The sequence below is a fragment of the Pan troglodytes genome, chromosome 6 (genome assembly GCF_028858775.2).
Source record: "Pan troglodytes isolate AG18354 chromosome 6, NHGRI_mPanTro3-v2.0_pri, whole genome shotgun sequence".
Lineage (NCBI taxonomy): Eukaryota > Metazoa > Chordata > Mammalia > Primates > Hominidae > Pan > Pan troglodytes.
Window position 1 is genome coordinate 80,507,823 of NC_072404.2, and position 20,273 is coordinate 80,528,095.

The window sequence follows — 20,273 nt, forward strand, 5'->3', positions numbered from 1 at the left end:
CATACTATGTAACTGTATTAAGTCACAAAGCTCAAATTCAGTTTTTCTATTTGACTTCAGTGTCAAGATTCTTCACATTTTTGCTAGGCTACTTACTCTCCATGTTCAAGTTATCTCTAATGACTATATCAAAATAGAACACAGATGAAAGCAAAAATAGAAATTGAACCACAAGCATGAAACAGGTAACAAACAGAAAATGTCTCTGAGAAATGCCTTATAATTCTAAAATAAATTTGGAACTAGATTTTTGCAGAATACTGCTTAAGAAATTAAATTGTAAAACATAAGGGAATCATTTGAATAAGCCATTAATAAGATTAATGGAAAATAATTTATTCTCATTTTATCTCTAGATGCCATGTCCAGCCAAATAAATGAGACTGAACTTCATGGTGGTTGTTTTTACTTCATCCCGGCAAAAGAAATGAAATTAAATATAAAAAGCAGATGACCAAATAAAGTCCAAATGAATGAAGTATTGCTCCTAGTATAACTCACAGTTAATATAAGTTGACTATCCTCTCTGTAGACAACACTTTTCATCAACATTTTTCACCATACAGCTAGACCTCAACTAACAGTCAAGTGTCAAAAAAATGAATCACTTTAGAAACCATCTTAATAATGAGACAATTGACTTCTGGTACCCAATTTAGAACATCTACAAAAGGAGTGGCGAGCAGATTTCCACTGTGATGCAAAATCTTATTCGTTGGGCATTAATAGCTGAGTGCTGTGTTAAGGATTCTGAAGTGGTAAATCACAAAGAATGCTGTCAACACACTTAGTAAATAGTTAACACAGGACTTCTCTAGTATTAAAATTCATAATAGTGGCCAGGCGCGGTGGCTCACACCTGTAATCCCAGCACTTTGGGAGGCCAAGGTGGGCAGATCATGAGGTCAGGAGATCGAGACCATCCTGAATAACATGGTGAAACCCTGTCTCTACTAGTCTCTACTAAAAATACAAAAAATTAGCCAGGCGTGGTGGCGGGCGCCTGTAATCCCAGTTACTCAGGAGGCTGAGGCAGAAGAATGGCATGAACCTGGGAGGCAGAGCTTGCAGTGAGCCGAAATCGCCCCACTGCACTCCAGCCTGGGTGACAGAGCGAGACTCTGTCTCAAAAAAAAAAAAAAAAAAAAAAATCATAATAGCAAATAAATGGCATTCACGTTATACCATCTCCTTTTTTGCTCATGGCAAGTAGTGTAATCCCTGCCAGAACATGGGAGGAGACAATGTAACACATGTGCCATTCATTTACTCAGAGGTATACAGTGTCTTTCCTTATGTGTTACCAAGTTTAGGCTGTCTGCACCCCTCTGTGCACTGTTTTTTGGAGACTGTTCCAATGTCACTAGGTAAGATGCTACCCCCTGTGATATAGCAAGACGTATTTTGTGCCTAGAGTTACAAGGAAAATCTTTTTTTTTTCCATAGAAACAAGACTAGGCATGACAAGTATATGTAGTTTTATTTGTTCAACAAATATTGAGATAATACACTATGGTTAGTACTGATGTATATACTAACCACAGTGTATTATCTCAAAATTAGATATGTATACAAAGTTGACCCTTGAACAATGCGAAGGTTAGGGAGGCTGACCTACAGTACAGTCAAAAATCTGTGTATAATTTTTGACTCCCCCAAAACTTAACTGCTAATAGCCTACTGTTCCTTGGAAGCCTTGCTAATAACATAAACAGTCAATTAACACATATTTTGCATGTTATATGTATTATATACTACACTATTACATTAAAGTAAGCTAGAGGAAAAAATATTAAAATCACAAGACAATATATACTCACTATTTATAAAGTGGAAGTAGAGCATCATAAAGGTGTTTATTCTCATCATCCTCACACCGAGTAGGCTGAGGAGGTGGGAGGAAGAGGAGGAATTTGTCTTGCTGTCTCAGGGATGGCAGAGGCAGAAAAAAATCTGCACAGAAGCAGACCCCCTTTGTTCAAGCCCTTGTTGTTAAAGGATCACCTGTACATCTAATTTTACCATAGTCTTTTTGATGATTTCAGGTTTAATATTGAAACTTTGGCTAAAATTCACCCATGGGAAAAATAGAAAGTACCATGGATTTTTATATAAAAGGAGTCCTGGCTGTACTATTTACAAAGCATGCTAACATATCACTTTTCTTCTCTGAGTCTTCATGTTTTCTGAATATCAAAGGTTTCAAACTTCAGAGAGCTGTAGGGGACAAATCAAATAAGACATTAAAAATGCGTTCCGGAGAGTAAAAATGCTAGCAAATACAGGTGTCTCAACTTACTTGTTACCTTCCATTTCTGTCCCCTACTCACATTGCTTTCTTTTCTGTAATTGTGTTTAAAGCTGTCCAAAGAGACTCTCCAAATGCTGGGCTCTCTGTCTGGAAGTTTCAAATGAGGCTTTTGGATGTGCATCTTTTTCTCTGAGGGTAGGATTGGGGCAAGAAAGAAGGTGATTTAAGTGTACTGGTTGCCTGGGTGACAATTAACTGGGTATTGCTTTTAGGGAGTCATACAGAAAAATAGAAAAGACCAGTAAAAAATGCCATCCTAGTTTGAATGCTGGATGTAGTGAAGGGGGTTTTGATGAAGAAACTGTTGAGGAACAACTGAGATTAGAACCACTTGGAGAATTAAAATTTTAATAAGGAGGCATTACTTTAAAGTGAGGGGAGGGATTTATCCTAACTGATGCCTTGTTAAAAAGAATAACACAGAGTAAATAGTCCTAAGAACAATTGCAATCCTTTGTAGTCTGTAATTTGTAATTGCTGCACATAATTTCAGTTAACAGGCCATGAGAGGAACAGTCACAAATACCAAGAAAGGTACATACGGAGATAATTCCAATCAAGGTGAGCACAGCCTACACATAAACAGGATGTAAGTACCTCAAGTCACCAAAACTACACTCAGGAGAAAGTGCTCGTTATTAACAGACAGTGGATTAGTTTCAATATCTACACCAGGGGTCATCATATAAGCCCTCAGGGTGGTCCTGGATTTGCAAACACAGCTTTTTTGTTGTTGTTGTTGTTGTTGTTGTTGTTGTTGTTGTTATGGAGTTTGGCTTTGGCTTTTGTTGCCCTGTTGTCCAGGCTGGAGTGTAATGGCCTGATCTTGGCTCACCACAACCTCTGCTTCCCAGGTTCAAGCGATTCTCCTGCCTCAGCCACCCGAGTAGCTGGGATTACAGGTGTGCACCACCATGCCAGGCTAATTTTGTATTTTTAGTAGAGACGGGGATTCTCCCTGTTGGTCAGGCTGGTCTCAAACACCCAACCTCAGGCGATCCACCCACCTCAGCCACCCAAAGTGCTGGGATTACAGGTGTGAGCCACCACACCCGGCCGCAAGTAGAGTTTTACTGGAACACGGCCATGTCTCCTCATTTGCTATTGTCCAGTTGCTGCTTCCACACTACCAGGACAGGGCTCAGAAGTTGTGATAGAGATTGTGTGGCTGGACAAGCCTAAAATATTCAATGTTCTGGCCCTTTGAAGAAAGTTAACTGAATCAATCTAGACTGTTACACTTACAGTGAAAATAATTAAGGATTAGGAGTTGGAAGGATAACTCAATAATTCCATTCATTTGTGATGTGTATTGTCATTATTTCATTCAATCAGCAAATAACTGTGATAACATGTGCAAGGAAACATGGGAGATGCAAAAGTTTAGTAAAGCAGGTATCCTGCTATAGTGGAGAGAGCTCAGGACTATGCAGACCTGGGCTTGAAACCCAACTTGAATGGATTAAGTGGCTTTGAAGGAGTTACTTGGACTCTCCTTGAACCTCAGTTTTCTTGATCATTTCACATCATCATTGCATAATCACGATCATTTTCTATGGGCATATCTATTCAAAATCTCTCTATCAGATCCCCCAGTCAATATGGAGATTGCGGTAGGCACCAAGACAGGAAGGTGTGATTTAGGATCAACCGGATTTATAATTTTAAAAGAATTTATTTATATGACTGATGTTTTGTCTGGTGGAGCCTGAAGTAACTATGCAAAATATCTTTGTATTATTACTGCTTGTTTATGTTACTTATATAGTTATATTATTTCCCAATCAATTTCATCTTTTGTATTTTTATCTTCAAAAGTTTTGGGCTTTACGATCTCAAAACACATTTTCATCATTCACATATTTAAAAAGTGACTTTTTTCAGAGTTTTGCTATTGAAGCAGTGATACAAAACTGGTTGACTTTTTTTCTGGGGCAGAGGAGAGAGTCACCAAGTCAATTGAATTAATCATTTACCTCACCACCATATATACCAGACACAGATAAGACAAACTGACTTTTATAAAATCCCTGCAAACCCATCATTACAAACATTAACTGGGTCAATTTCACCTGAAGGCAGGATTACTCTTTCCTATACCAATTTTGGATTTCCCAGATTAACCCGTTTTTTGTTTTGTTTTGTTTTGTTTTTTATAAGAAGTGTGGCATTAGCAACATATTCAAAAGTCTAAATGCTTATAAGCCGCTTTGAAAAACACATTCAAAAGTAGAAACAAGGTTTTAGGGAAGCAAAGATAGGAAACATGAATGAGGGTTTAGTAAACATAGCATAAGACACTCGTTATCGAGGCAAAAGGATTAATTGAGCAGTAACATCATCAGCTATGGTTGGACAGAGGAGTGGAGATACCAGAAGTGCTATATCCCTGCACAAATAAGGAATCCATTTTCAGTTTAGACTCCAAGCAGGAAGATACTGCTGCTGCCTCTTGAAGTACTTCGTTCTTTTTCTCTGAAACTTGAAAAGTCACTTTACCCAGGAGTGGGTGAATCTGGGGTGCTGTTTCTGTGCCTCTTCACGCAACTTGATTGGCATATAAAGATATTGCTATAGGTCTCTGGGTACTTCAGTTTCTATTGCCTAAAATATGCTTCCAAAATTAGAAAATATGAGCTTAACTCTCGTAACAGCTGAAGAAGAGTTTACAACCTTAGAAGACATAGCTCTGTAATTCTGAAATAACTCAAAAACTATTTTACAATTTCTTCTTCTCCAGTCTTCCTTCTTCCAACACATAACATTTTCCCAAGGGAAGGCTTGTAAAAGCTTCTCAACAGAGAAAACTCTTAGGAAAGAAATGGAAAATTATAGCCATATCAATGAAACCTAAAAATCAGGCAAAATACATAAAAGGGAAAGAGATGTTATTCCTCCAGATTTATACATTCACATCTTAACTGATGAAAGCTTCTCTGATAGAAGTCTGCCCTGACCCCCTGACATGACATAAGCTCCACAGTCATTTTTTTCACAATCATTTCTTATATTCTCCTGCTTTATTGTCTTCATAGCACTCTGTCACTATCTGAAATAGTTGTTCTGCTTGCACTGTTACTGACAATTCCTCATCCCCCATTTCAATGTAGACACTGAAATCAGAGCCTCTTCTCCATTTAGCTTAGTGTCTAGCACATACTAGACATTGAATAACATGTGGTGAATGAATGAATGAATGAGATGTTCCATGGCAGAGTTCATCTCCCACCTCTGGTTGACATTCAGTCCCAGCAAGGATGTGCAGCTATCAAGAAGTAAGCACACACTCCAATCTTACATCTTTGGGGCATTCTTCTTCGGACTGTTGCAAAAAATTTCCTTGTAATGTATACAGAGAGCAATTGAAAACTCTGAAACTCTAACGCATTAGACAAATATAGATCTTTTAATGAATACTTTTATTTAATAACCAGAATAGCCCTTAGGTATTGTCTAATTCACAGCCCTTTATATAGCAATGGAGAAATTAAAATTAAATGGCTTTTTTTTCCAAGGTCACAAGCTAGTCTTAGCTTGAGCCAGCATGAAATGCCACGTCTCTGAACTCCTAGCCTGGTGCTCATTTTACTGGAGCTAAGAAGATACCTTCATTGCTGGGCAAAGGAATGAACAATGATTGAGTACCTAACACGTTTCTAGGCACTTTGTTAACTGCTTGTGGTAGACAATGTGTGTTGCTGACCCAAGCACCATTTCTTCTTCCTTTCTTCCTTACAGAATCCCAAATGTTTAAAGTAAGCATCCCATCAGTAGCTCCAGAGTCAGATTCTGTCTAGTCTAAGTCAATTCATGCTTAGCAGGTCCCATTACAACAGCCTCTGGTCCAGGGGTGGCCACGTAATTTAATTCGGTCCAATCGAATTGAAGGAAAAGAAATGAGCCATGCCTGGAGGACATGATTCTCTTCCCACCTTCCCCTTTCCTCTGCTAGTTATAAACAGGGCGATCTACAGCCCAATGGCTGCTGGTAGCCATCTTGTGGCCATAAAGAGATTCATCTTTAGGATGAAATCACTGCTGAAGATAGTAATGTCTATATTTATATTAAGGGTCAGTAAACTCTGCAAAGAATCATATAGTAAATATTTTAGCATTGCCAATCTGATGGTCCTTGGTTCCTGCAGCAACTATTCGACTCAGACATTATAGTGCAAAAGTCACCAGAATGACATGGCTATGGTTCAGTAATATCTTGTTTTCAAAAAAAAAAGTCATCGGGCTGTTTAAATCATTGAACCTTTTTGACATCATTGAGCCACATATTTCATCATTCCTTGAGCTTATCCTGCACATTAACTCCCAATATTTGAGATGATCAATTTCCTTATGATTTAAACTGGCTTTAGTAAGATAATTTTTAAATGTTATTACTAAAACCAAATCAATATAATTAATTCAGCATTTATATACATTATTACTCATAATATTCACAAAACTCCCATAAAGCTGATATTAGTAGACTCATTCTTAAGATAAGAAAATAGAACCAAAGTTTCAGAGTCTTTGAAAATACTGGTTCAAAAACCAGCATTTGAACCTAAATATGTCTAATCTTCTACTCTATGATGACCCAACTCCCAACTATCTATTCCTCAGCACTTAAAAGTGGAAGAACAGTAGCTGCTTCAGTAAAGTTCCAAACCCACCACCAGCTTATCAAACAGAAAATGATTTCATGCAGGGAAGTGTGCACTTAGAAAGTCTTTTGAAGGGCTGGAGGAATGGATGTCAGTGGACTGCCCTTGAATTTTTAGTTTCTAGGTCATACCATTATATGTGAAATCCAAAAGTCAGACAGTGGCTACTGCTATCAGTTCCTACCACTGTAGCCACCATAGCCTCCTCACACCAATGGCTCCCCAGAATGTCATGCTGAACCACTATAAACTTCATAACTGTCAAATTTTACCTGTAGCTACAGCTGCATGAAAATGGCCTCTGCCTCACTTCTGATATCCAAATCTCTTACAAGTGCATGTAAATGACTCTAGCTGCAAAGGAGTTTGGGAAGTATACTTTTTAACCTCTCCAATAGGAGGATCAAATGGAGATTGGTAAGACTTCTCTTCAGAAGATTGACTAAGGCTTCTCCCTAGAATGTCTGGCATGTGTATCTCCCATACCTGACAAAGAATGAGGGCTTCAAGACAGCTAAAAAATTTTGAACAAGCTTTAAAGGACTATTTTCTCATCCCCAGTCCCATCAGCTGAGCCAGAATAATGACTTCATAGTAATTTTTCCCTGTACCTTTGAGGGAAAGTAATGCATTCATTATTGGAATAAAAGTGGTTCATGTGTATAAATCTTGCCCTTGGCAAAATAAATTATCAAAGCTCATGCCAATGGGAGAGATGGCAGGTCCATGATGCTAAGAGCCAAGTTCCATAAAGTGATAGGGAAGCAGCTTTCTTTTACCCAAAAGAATTTATGTTTTATGGCTCAGTGTTGGTGAGGTATTGATCTTCCAAATGAGACACTGTGGCCACTGTAAATAAATTCAATAGATGTGTAGTTGGCCTAAGAATATAACCTCAGTTATTTAAAACATGTGGCACTTGATGTAGATCACCTTCCAGTGGTCCTGTGTGGAAGAATGGAGCTTCCACCCAGTACAAAGAGTACTCTGGGACTCCATGCCTAAGCTCCTTAATTAGCATAGTACATGTTTGGGGGTAAATAACTCCACCTCTCTCAATCTTAATTTCCACAGCCCTGAAATTTGGACATGATAGTATGGGAGGATTCATGAGAAAATGTGTGTGGAATGATTTGAACTTCCTGAAGAATACATACTCAGGAATACTGCTATTTGTGATGAGATAGTGTCAGATGCATAAATTTGGGTTCTTTGAATTACTGGCATACAGGAAAATAGCAAATCTAGGTCAACAGAGACCTTTTTCTCAGACTGCCTTTACTATGAATAAAACACAAAGGAACTTTTCTAACTTTCTCAGAAAAGTGTCAACTTCTATAACTATTTCAATAAATAATCTTCCTCCAGGAGGATATAATTTTAAGGTGTGTGCAGTGTCCTTTTAAAGACAGGTTTGTAGGTCTCACTTTCTTTTATTTCCAAGTTATCCCCTGGCAACAAGGGCTGTTTATGTGGAGTATTAAACAAGCTTCAGGACTGTGCACAGAACTCACTCCTATTATATCTTATTTTAATCTGATATTACCAAACTTCCCATGAACTAAAAAAAAAAAAAAAAACCATAAATTTTAAGTCCAACGAGATTTCTGTTTTCTCTGGAAATTAGAGAGCTGAACTGTGTTTTGTGTGAGATCATCCAACAGTTTTTTTTTTAAATCTTACTTCAGAATCACATTGAAATCATTATGTCTTCTGGAAACCAGCTGATAGCCAAAACATTTATTTAAATTGTTTATAAAATGGGTGGGTGGTAGTTCATAATAGTTATTGGTTTACTATGCATGACCTGTTGATCTACCTGTTGAAACCATTATTTTAAAATGTATTTCCCACAAAAATGCTACTTCTGTATATTTGTTTTTATCAAATATAAATTTACCTAGCTCTTTTAAGACATAGATCTCACCCACTGAGTTATGACTAACATGAATTTTGGAAATTGTCCTATTTTGATATGTCAGGAGAGAACGTTTTACTAGCAGGTTTCATTAGCCAAGGTGGACCAGTGGGTATTTTCTGACATTGCAAAAGCAGCTTCAAAGTGTCACTTTCCTTTCCAGGATGGGTCAAATAAAACAACTCTACTCCATTCTGTAAGAGATTCAGGCACAGAAAGGAGAAGATACTGGGCTGCTGACACATTTTCTATTCATAAATGCTTCTGTTTATAGTAGAAAATATGACATTCACCATGAGCTGACCAGCCATCAGTTCTGACATTTATCAGCATCACTTTAGAAACCCATGTGGGAAGGCAGAAAAGCAGAAGGGAACAGAAACTCACATGCCACTTGCAGCAGAATGCTTGTGCCATCCTGACTCCCCCTCTCTGAAAGCCTGACTGTGCACCATCCTCCTTGATAACAACTACTACCCACTGAGCAAGCCTGCGGTAGGTTATGTAGGTTCTAGGGGAAGGGGATACAAAGCTATGTTGGACACTTGGAAATGCTTAGAATCCAGTCGGGGAGCCAGCACAGGAAACAGTAACATCTGAATGCATAGCCAGCTACTGGACCTCTACATGTATAGCCAGCTAATAATGTGTGTGTGTGCATGCACACACACACGACTAGAAGAGGCATTGTGCCTGGCAGTGAAATGACAGAGGAAAGGCATCTATTGTATGAGGGAAATAAAAGTAGGGAAGTGGTATCTTAAGAGCAAAACATACAGTCTATTCCTTCCAATCCAAATAATTGAATGCTTCTGAATGTGCATTCCAAATTTTGAGATTAAATGAATAAGGCCAACCTGCTGCTGATGGCCACAGTCAGAAAGGAGGGAAGAGACCACCCAACCCAGGACAGGAAGTGGAGCAGACTTCATCTGGAACTTGGGAATGCCTGCCTCCATGAAAAAAAGTGTAAGTGAGATTTCCCCCTTTTGATCCATCTTCAACCACTTGATAAATTTTCACAAAATCAGTAATTTCCCAATGTGGTTGTGATGGAGCAGGGTAGCTTCCTATTTGCAAGCATTGGGTTAAGCATCTATGTTTTAAAAGAATTAAACATGTTAATATAATACTGTCCCAATCGTGCTTACAAAACATGTGTGTGGGAGACACACTGCTGAGTTTCAGGAAATAAATATCCCTTAACACAACACATTGTAATCAAAGAAGCATATTCACAAAACGTTAAAACTTTTTGCCAACTTCATGCCAGCAAGCCCAGAGGGAGAGAACACGTATGCTCTTTTTCAATAGAGTATCACATTATAGACCCATTGAATAAGGTCTCTATGAGTTCATTTGTTTCCAGATAAAGATTTCTGTGTGTGGGGAGACTTAACAACAACCACAAAAAAAGGCTTCGTGGAGAAGGGAACAAATTAGTTGGTGTTTTAAAAGACAGAAGTATGTAGACAGTGAAAGAGGAATTTGGAGGAAATGTGGTGGGAAGGGTACCAGTAAATCTTAAACTGAGGGAAGAGCTCAGGCGAAACCTCCAGTGATCTTCACAATGCTCAGGAGAATGCTTATACATGATTTGCACACAAAATATTGAATTTGAAAAAATCTTACATTGAATTCCCAAGCCACTTGTAGAATGCAATGTGGCACACTAATGTGGTAGAAGGGACATAAAACAAACAAACAAACTCCCTGCACAAATACCCATGGGAAAGGAAGAACAGCCTCACAGAACTTCAAAAAGAGAAAACAAAGAAAAAAAATCTCATTTTCCAATGTATGCAAACATGTATTTTCTGAGCAAAGACAGGATTACAAGTAGGCAGAATATAAGATTTGAAAAGCAAAAGGAAAGGTTACATCTCCCCACCACCTACCACCCACAAACCAGTTCATCCACAGGCAAGCTGATACTGAGACTCTACAACTACATATTTATACTTTTGACTTAAATGTGGCCTTCTCTTGAACAGCAAATAATCCCAAGATTTACAAATTAAGCCACATGAGGCATTTACACATTAAAGAAATGAATTTTTAAGTCTTTCTTAAGATAGAGATTTTTGGGTTTGGAAGACAGAGAAAGAATGAGAGTACTTAGGGGAAGATGGCATGGGTTAGGGGTGACATTTAGGATGAAGTGAAGAGACAAGTTATAGTAGCTTAATTCATAGATTAAAAGGAAGACCTTTATAGGAATCTGGTTGTATAGCTAGGAGCCAAACAGCCCCTTCCTGATCAAAAATGTTTTCATCTAGTCTTTTATAATAGAAATTTATTTATCTTGTTTTAAAGTATTCTTTATGTCATGCATGTAAATACCAATAAGGTATTTAAATATTCCCATATTGACAAGTATCGCTTTGCTTCTAATCTTTTTTTTTTTTTTTTTTTTTTGAGATAGGGTCTCACTATATTGCCCAGGCTGGTCTCGAACTTCTGGGCTCAAGCTATCCTCCCACTCCACTTCACCATCCTGAGTAGCTAGGATTATAGGCACAAGCCACCTCACCTGGATTTGCTTCCAATCATTTTCTATAAGCAAAATGTTACATGAAAATACTTGTATTTATATCTTTGTAATTTTGTGCAAGAATTTCTAAAAGAAAAAAATCTTAGAAATCCTAGAAAAATCCCAAGTCAAAAGGCACTTGTATATATAATTTTGAAAGGTCTTGTCATATTGCTCTCCATAGAAGATACACCAATGCATCTTCCCACCTGCAATGTATAGAACACCTGTGTCCCCATATTCTTTTTTCTTTTTTTTTTTTTTTTGAGACGAAGTCTTGTTCTTGTCACCCAGGCTAGAGTGCAGTGGCACGATCTTGGCTCACTACAACCTCCACCTCCCAGGCAGAGAATCAAGAGAATCAAGTGATTGTCCTGCCTCAGCCTCCCCAGTAGCTGGATTACAGGCACCTGCCACCACGCCCGGTCAATTTTCGTATTTTTAGTAGACACGGAGTTTCACCATGTTGGTCAGGCTGGTCTCAAACTCCTGACCTCAGGTGACCCACCTGCCTCAGCTCCAAAAGTGCTGGGATTTCAGGCATGAGCCACTGCACCTGACCTGTGTCCCCATATTCTTGCCAACATAGTGTATTATCAAACTTGTTGATCTTTGCCAATCTGAAAAGCAAAAGTAGTATTCCCTTACAGTTTCAACTGCTTTTTACTTGACTTACAGTTTATCTGGGTAGAAAATTTAGGGATCACATTCTTTACAGGTTGTGGTTATTGCTTCAAAAGACTCTAGCATTTTATATTAATGTAGAGCTAATAAGGATGACCTGATTTTTCTTCCCCTAGAAGGGTCTTTAACCTGTTCCCTGCTTGAGGAGTCCTTTATTATATTTCAAGTCCAGTAGTGATAACAGAATATGTCCTTTAAATATATAGACTTAGGTCTCCTTTTATAAATAAGTCCTCTTGAATTATATTTTCAAATACATTTGAATCATCCACCACTTTTCTAAACTCTACAAGCTCATATTTCTTTCCGTAGTCTTCTCATATCTTTCCTGAACTCTTACATGAATTTTTTGTGCTTTTATTTTATGAAAGCAGTTGCTTTAAGTCTTATTTTAATTTCATTGATACATTTAGGAACAACTTTTATTGTTCTGTGAAAAACGGGTTTGTTTTCCAGAGATTATTCTGTAACTGCCACTTGGTTTTTATGTTCTCTTTAAAAATGACAATACATACTATGCTAGCTTTTGTTGTTTTTAAGAATATACCTTTTTCATTTGACTAAAAATCCTTGACCAGCTCTTTCCAGAAAATGTGGCAGGGGAACAGAGTCATGTTCAAGTCTAAAAAGACAGAATTATATATGTTATTTCAATTTTACTTCGCCCCAGTCTACCAAAATCAATTCTGCAGAGCTGCTCACAATGTGAAATTTCCTTAGGTCCTCTACCTCACTGATACTCTACCTGCAAATGCAGCTCATCTGTGAACATGGCCCATGAAGATTTCCCTCTCTATTTCTCCTCAGAATCAGACTCAGGGAATTTCCCACTAAGAGTCCCTAGACCTTGGTCCTGTTGTAAAGAAAAACGTGCCGTTTTGCAATAGGTTGTGCCACTTAAGTTAGAAAGGAATGCTTTGCCAACATTTTCTGAGCTCTGAAGTTATGACCATTTTTTTCCAGGGTCTCTCTCCACTCACACCTGTTTCACCTTGACTGATTTGGGCTGCTCGCTTCTTATTTTGCAATTCAGAGATTTAAGTAGTCTGCTGGTTTCAACCAAAAATTTAACTTTTTTGCTTTTTATTTTTCTGGTTAGTTTTTAATAATAATTGAAAGAAAAAAATAAGAAATGGTCATTTTAATCAGCCACCATAAAACTAAATTTTTTAATGTTTCTTTAAGGGAATATTTTAACTATGTTTTGTTTCTTGTATTGTAATTGGTCTATTTAGGTTATCTACTTTTCTTGAGTCAATGTTAGTAATTTTCATTTTTCTAGAAACTATGCATTTCATCTAGATTCTAGATTTTTTTTAAATGTATATGCTATTTTACATATATTTTGTTACATGTATAATGATTACATATATGATAAAATGATATATGTTATTCTTTTTATTTTTAAAAAGTTCTCTTTATTTGTAATTATATCCCCTTATCTTCTTTCTTCAACTAACTTACAAAGTAGACTGGTACAGATTACCAGATACTTTTCAATGTTGTTTAATTCATAATTTTTTCTTCGCAAATTCTGATTTACTTGCATTTTACTTATTATTTTCCTTGATTTAGAGTACAATACTTTATATTAAACTATGTTGTTTTCAATTAAGCATTTTGGGGATTGTGAAATTAACTCTGAATATTGCTTTTATTGTATCTCGGAGGGATTGATGGTTAATATTCTCACTGTTTGTTTTTAAAAAGTTTCTAACACCAATTTTGATTCTCTGTTTATTGTCACTGTTATGCATTTTTTTAATTTCTATGGTAAATGGATTTAATTGGCTATTAATTCATTGTTCTTTTCTAAATTTACACATGTAGTTTAATGATATAGTCTGAATTATATCCATTTGGTATTTTGTTTTTAATTTCTTGAGATGATGATTAATGACTAATGTCTAGTAAATTATTTTAGATATTTCATTAATGTTAAAAATAATGTATATTCTTAGCTTAAGTAACATATTTCTATGTTTAGTAAATATATGTTGTTCATCATGTTTTAAAATTTTCCTGTATTCTTAGTTTCCAAGAAAAAGGCATTAAAGTGCCATAGAATATTAAAGAGCAATTAAAAGAATGAAGATCTCTTCATATGCTGGTCAGAAAAGTCTTCCATATGTTTAGTGTTAAACTAAGTTTGGAACATCTCCTACAAGTCTTTGCCCAAATACTCTCAGTGAAGCTTGCCTGGCCATCTTATTTAAAATTGCGGCACTCCTCACTACACACACAAACTTCTCACCCCTCTTCCTCTGCTGTGCAATTTCACCGCATTGCCATCTTCTAAGATGTTACATGATTTGATATGTGATGCTTATTGCTCATCATCTGCTTTTCTCCACTAGAATGGAAACTTCACAAGCCCAGTAGTTTTTGCTTCCTTTGGTGACCAATGTATCTTGGTGCCTGTACATGTGGGTGCTCAGTAGTTACAGGTTGAAAATATTAGTATGTGCATTACGGTAATTCATGTAAAAACAAAACCACAAGCTACTTTGGAAACAAGTATATGCAAATGTATAGAAAAAGATCTGGCAGTACACTCACCAAATTATTAACAGTGTTTGATTTTAGGGTGTGACTGAAAAATCAAGACAGCTATTACATTTTATCAGATATCTTTTCATTACCTGCTGAATTTAATACTTAAAGAGTATTGTCTTTGTCATTGCAATGTTAAAGTTTTTATTTGGAATAATAAACCATTCAGAAAACAATTAAACATTTTGATAACAAAGAGTAATAGATGAGGACTATCCTTGACATACATGAAAATACACTATAAGATTCCAATCATTCAATTAGAATGGTATTGATAAGAGAACAGACCTACAAATCATGGAACTAAACAGATATCTGATATAGATTACTTAGCATATGTAAGAAAGTACCACATAACAAAAGAGACCTTTCAAATCAGTGACAAATAGAAGGATATAGGAATAACTATTAGCTTTTGGAAAGACAGGGTAAAACAATGTAAATTTTCACTTTATATATAAAAATATGAGTAGATTTGTGAACATGAAACATAGCACTCAGCACAGAAAACATCATCAATAAAATTTAAAGTCCAATATTGTCTTAGAAAAAATTTTGAACAAACATAAAGACATTAGGTTGAGATCCTTATTAAATCAAGGTCACTAATGAGAAACACTAAAACTCTAGTAAATAGACCAAGCTCTTAAGTATGTAGAACTGATTCAACTATAAACCACCAGTTTGTTTCTCTGATTTAATGGGACAAAAGGCACTTGCAGATGGTTACTTTATACAGAGTGACTCTATGAACAAAGTCTGTGGAATCCACAAACAGCACACTTGCAGAATTTTGAAAAAGCTTTGAGATTGTGGGAGTACTGCCCTTTACATAAACTGAGACTTCCCACGTTTATTTTTATTGTAGTTTAAACACAATTCAAGGATGCTAGTTCAATGACAAATCTGCACGAAGTAAACTGGGACAAGAGGTTATTCAATTGCCCAGAACAGGAAGAATTTGTCTATCATCCCTGTCAATAATAATTAGCCCTTTCTGAAAAGGGTATTGTAGATACACAGTCAAAATGATCCTTAAAGGGAGGATATAATTTGGCTTACAGAAATCCATTACCAACAAATAACTGCTTGTGGAGGAAATATACAACAAAGCACCACACCTGGAAGTGATAATCACAGTAAATAGCATCCCTAGCCTAGATTGGGTCTTATATAAGAAACTATCATATTGCCAATTAACAAGTATTTTCTCAGTGTGATGACACTTTGAAATGGCTAAATACAAAATTGGGAGGAGAAAAGAAATTGCTTAGTCTCTTCCCTACCCCTCATCCCCTGCCTCCACAGCTCCCCAAACTACACAAGAGAAAACTCAATAATTCTGTAAGAATGCTTTTCCTGGCTCAGTTTTATAAGAGACTTGGAAATAATACAACATCAGTTTATAAACCAGACAGGGCTTGGCCTGCTATGTCAACATAGAAAATCAATCCAGGAGTCCCAACCCTGCTTTGTGGCCTTTAGGGCTGCTTCAGAAATCAATTCCCAAGAAGGATAAAAGGTCACTGCCATGGGGCTCAGGAACACATGCCTCAAATTGCCAGCTGCAGAGCTCAATTCCCCCAGGGACTTGGCAATTTTGGCTCTAAATGTGGATTCACAAGGGAGAGCCATCCTGACCAAGCACATATGCTCTTTTGAGGTAGTGGCCATTTTCATGCCGACATTTTTGAGGACCTATCATGGGTCAGGACTGAGCTGAGGCTTCCCATGCATTGCCTCACTGAATCTCCACAATAACTCCTGTATGAGTCCGTTTTCACACTGCTGTAAAGAACTGCCCAAAACCAGGTAATTTATAAAGGAAAGAGGTTTAATTGACTCACCGTTTTGCACAGCTGGAGAGGCTTCAGGAAACTTACAATCATGGCAGAAGGCGAAGAGGAAGCAAAGACTTTCTTCCCATGGTGGAAGAAAAGAGACAGCGTGTATGTCAGTGCAGGAAAAACTACCATTTATAAAACTATCAGATCTCATGAGAATTTGCTCACTATCACAAGAACAGCAAGGGGAAACCATATCTATAACCCAATCACTTCCCACCAGGTCTCTCTCTAAACATCTGGGGATTACAATTCAAGAGGAGATGTGGGTGTTGACACAAACCCTAACCATATCAGCTCTTGAGTAGATGCTATCATTATCATCATCCCCCTTCACAGAAGGGCACAGAGGGACTTAGAGCATGTGGCTGGCCAAGGTACTAATCTACCCAGTGAAGTCAGACCTTTTAACCTTTTTCTGGTATGTTTGTATTCATTCACTGGGGCTGCCTTAACAAAGTACCACAGATTGGGTGGCTTATTCAACAGAAATTTATTTTCTCACATTTTTAGAGGCTAGAAGTCCAAGATCAAGGTGGCGTCTTCTGAGACTTCTCTATCTGGCTTGTTTTTTTCCTTTGTCTTCATATGATCTTCCCTCTGTACCTGTCTGCTTCCTAATCTCTTCTTACAAGGACACCAGTCCTAGTGGATTAGGGCCCACTTTAATGACCTCATTTAACCTTAACTGCTTCCATAAAGGTCCTACATCCAAATGCAGTCACGTTCTATAGTATTGAGGGTTATCACTTTAACATATGAGTTGGGGGGAGCACAACTCAGTCCATCACATTCTCTATTATTGTAATTGTTCAGATCCATTTATCTCTTATAAACCAACGATCAAAACCTGTACATCCAACTCTCTGCCCATCCCATAAGAAATACCTGGTTGTGGCTGGAGAAAAAGCTACAATATACTGGCTGGTCTCACTTGGCATGTTCTTGACATTCAGGATAGGCGGAGTGACCCAGCAATCATATGGACACCATCCATTCCAGTGACACTCAGACTTCAGCGTGCATCAGAATCCCTGCAAGGCTTGCTAAGACACAGACTGCTGCGCCTACCTCAGAGTTCCTGATTCATCAAGCTGGAAGTAAGGCCTGAGATTTTTGCATTACTAACAAGTCTTCAGGTGATACCAATGCTGCTGATCTGGAGACTGCCTTTGAGAGCCACTATTCTATCTCTTTCCCAATCAACTGTCCTTTCTCACCTCCCTTTTAAATCTCCAGCATCTGCTCCCTCATGTTCATTCTCAATGCACAATCTTTTTTTCTCCTTCACTGACAGAGGTGAAACAATTAAAAGAGAATTTCCCCAGTCTCTCACTACTGCACCTGCTCACCCTCCCACAAGCACGTGTACTCACTGTGCTTTTCTTGCTGTTTTGAAAGGTGAATTGTCTGTGGTCTTTCTAGAGCCAATCTCTTCACATGTGCACCAGATTGCAAGCCCTGCGGCCCACTCAAGGGCATCCCTGCATGTCTTCTCCCATCTCTTACCTTGTCAACTCTTTCCGCTTTTTGAGTCATCCTCCTCAGCACAAAAGATTGTTACTCATTTATCTTAAAAAGCAAAAAACTAAGCCAACAAAAACAAGAAAAAACAGAAATAAAACCTTTTACTGGACCCTCTCTCCCTACCAGGTATGACTCCATTTCTCTTTGCCTTTGCAGAAAAACATTTAGAAAGGGGGTCTGTATTAATTCTATCCAGTTCCTCTCCTCTCATTCTCTCACAGACCCACTGAAATCAGGTCTTAACTCTCAACAAAATTGCTCTTACTGAGGTCTCAGATAAACTTCAGGTTGCTAAATCTCATGGCTCACATTTGGTCCTCTCACATTTTACGCCCCTTGACAGAGATGACACCACTCCTTGATACTTTTTTTTTTTTTTTTTTTTTTTTGGCTTGTAAGGCTTCCTAATTCACTAGTTGCTAGTCTCAGAACTTTGTGAATGATTTATCTTTGCTTATACCTCTTAGTCCTGGACTGACTTGCCCCAGATTGTAGTTTCTTTTTTTATCCACTCTCCTTCCTTTGGGGATCTCATCCAGGCTCCCTCTGTATGCCCTTTGTTGCCAAATTTACATCTCCAGCCCTGGATGCTCCTTTGCCTCAGACTCCAAAACTATATTCAAAGTCTCTCATTTAGATCATTCAAACTTTTCAAGAGTGACTCCTGATCTTCTCCCAAATATCTGAGCTGCTCAAAGCTTTCCATCTCAGTAGATGAAAAATTCACCCCTCTAGTGCTTAGGTCAAAAATCTTTGAGTCACCCTTGTTTCCTCTCTTTATTACTCCCACTGCACATCCGATTCACCAGGAAGTCTTCCTGTGTTTACCCTAAACATAATTCAGAGACCAATTACTCCTCACCGCCTCCATGGCTATCACTTTCGTCAGACTTGCTACATTTTAGCAATCGTCTTATAACTGTTTTCCTGTTCCCACCCTTGCCTCCTTCCATTCTATTGCCCACAAAGAAGTATAAGTGATTCTTTTGAAACATTAAGTCAGATCACGGCATTTCTTTCCCAAAAAGAAATGCAATTGTCTAAATTCTTCGCCTACCTCAGAGTAAAAATCCAAGTTCTTATATGGCCTTTAAAGACCTCTGTGTACTCTCCTCCTCCCTCCATTAGTTCTCTGATCTTCCCTTCTTCTTTTCTTCCTCATCCTACTCTGCTCCAGCCACGCAGTCTTTCTGGCTATTTCTTGAACATAGTAAACATGATCCCTCCTCTGAGCTTTGAGTTGTTTCCTTTGCCTGGGAAATTCCATCTGGAGACTTCCGGGCTTGCTGACCTATATAGGCAAGTCTGTACATGAGACCTGCTCTGACCACTCAATTTAAAATGGCAGCAAAATCCTTCCTGGCACCTTTCCTTTCTAGCTTTGGACCTATTACATAATCTATGTATCTTTTGTGTTATCATCTGCCTTCCCCGCCAGTATGTAAACTCCACAAAGGTTGAGATTTTTGTTTGGTTCACTGATGTATCCCAAGGACATAGTTCAGTATCTAACTTGCAGTGGAAACTCACCAAGTATTTATCAAATTATTTGATAAATGAATGTGATGATAAATGAATGTGACTGTAAAATGATACTTTATAGTCACTGGAGAAATCAGTCTCTGACATCCCCAGGAACAAAATCAACATTCTTTGGAATAGTCATTGATAAAGGGTTCATAACTTTTTGTGCCATGGACTTCTTTGGCAGTCTGTCGAAGCCTATGAACCCCTTCACAGATTAGTATTTTTAAATGTACAGAATAAAATCAATAAACTACAAATGTAGTAAATTATTTTATCAGAACATTTTTAAAATTATAAAACAAATTTGTAGCTAATAGTAATACACATACTTTGTTATCCATTAATTGACAACATCTGGTAGTGGTTCTAATAACGACCATAATTTTGAAGTACTGATGTCTAGAATGATATTTCAAGATGTCTGTAATAACTCTAATGTGATACGAATGTATCTGTAATTTCCATTGTGAATAAAGTCACTGGTACTGCTAATAGCACCATAGTTTCTTGCCTATATTCATAAATGAAGGAAATGTTAAATTTTAGCTAGTTAAAAAAAAAAACAAAATGAAAATGAGGTTGTGTTTTCTACAGATACTTAAATGAATGCTTTGGAAACACTTGTAAGGAGTAGAAATAAAAGCAGAAAGACTTTCCCCTTTCTTACTCCCCCAAAAGGTGCTACTGAATTGTTGCAGATGAGGAAATTGTAAGATAA

The 20,273-nt window shown here is 37.5% G+C and overlaps 1 long non-coding RNA gene across 2 annotated transcripts; it reads right to left on the reverse strand.

Annotated features, from left to right (window-relative positions):
- Nucleotides 1-1,134: 1,134 nt before the first annotated feature.
- On the reverse strand, nt 1,135-19,830 carry LOC134810449 (uncharacterized). 2 transcript variants are annotated; one of them, XR_010158521.1, is made up of 4 exons: nt 17,390-19,830; nt 16,505-16,576; nt 2,331-2,440; nt 1,135-2,217 (listed from the first exon to the last, which is right to left on the reverse strand). It is a non-coding gene; the product is annotated as an uncharacterized LOC134810449 (long non-coding RNA). The 2 variants fall into 2 exon arrangements; XR_010158520.1 differs by lacking the exon at nt 17,390-19,830 and having other exon boundaries at nt 16,505-17,378.
- Between the last annotated feature and the right edge of the window lie 443 nt (nt 19,831-20,273).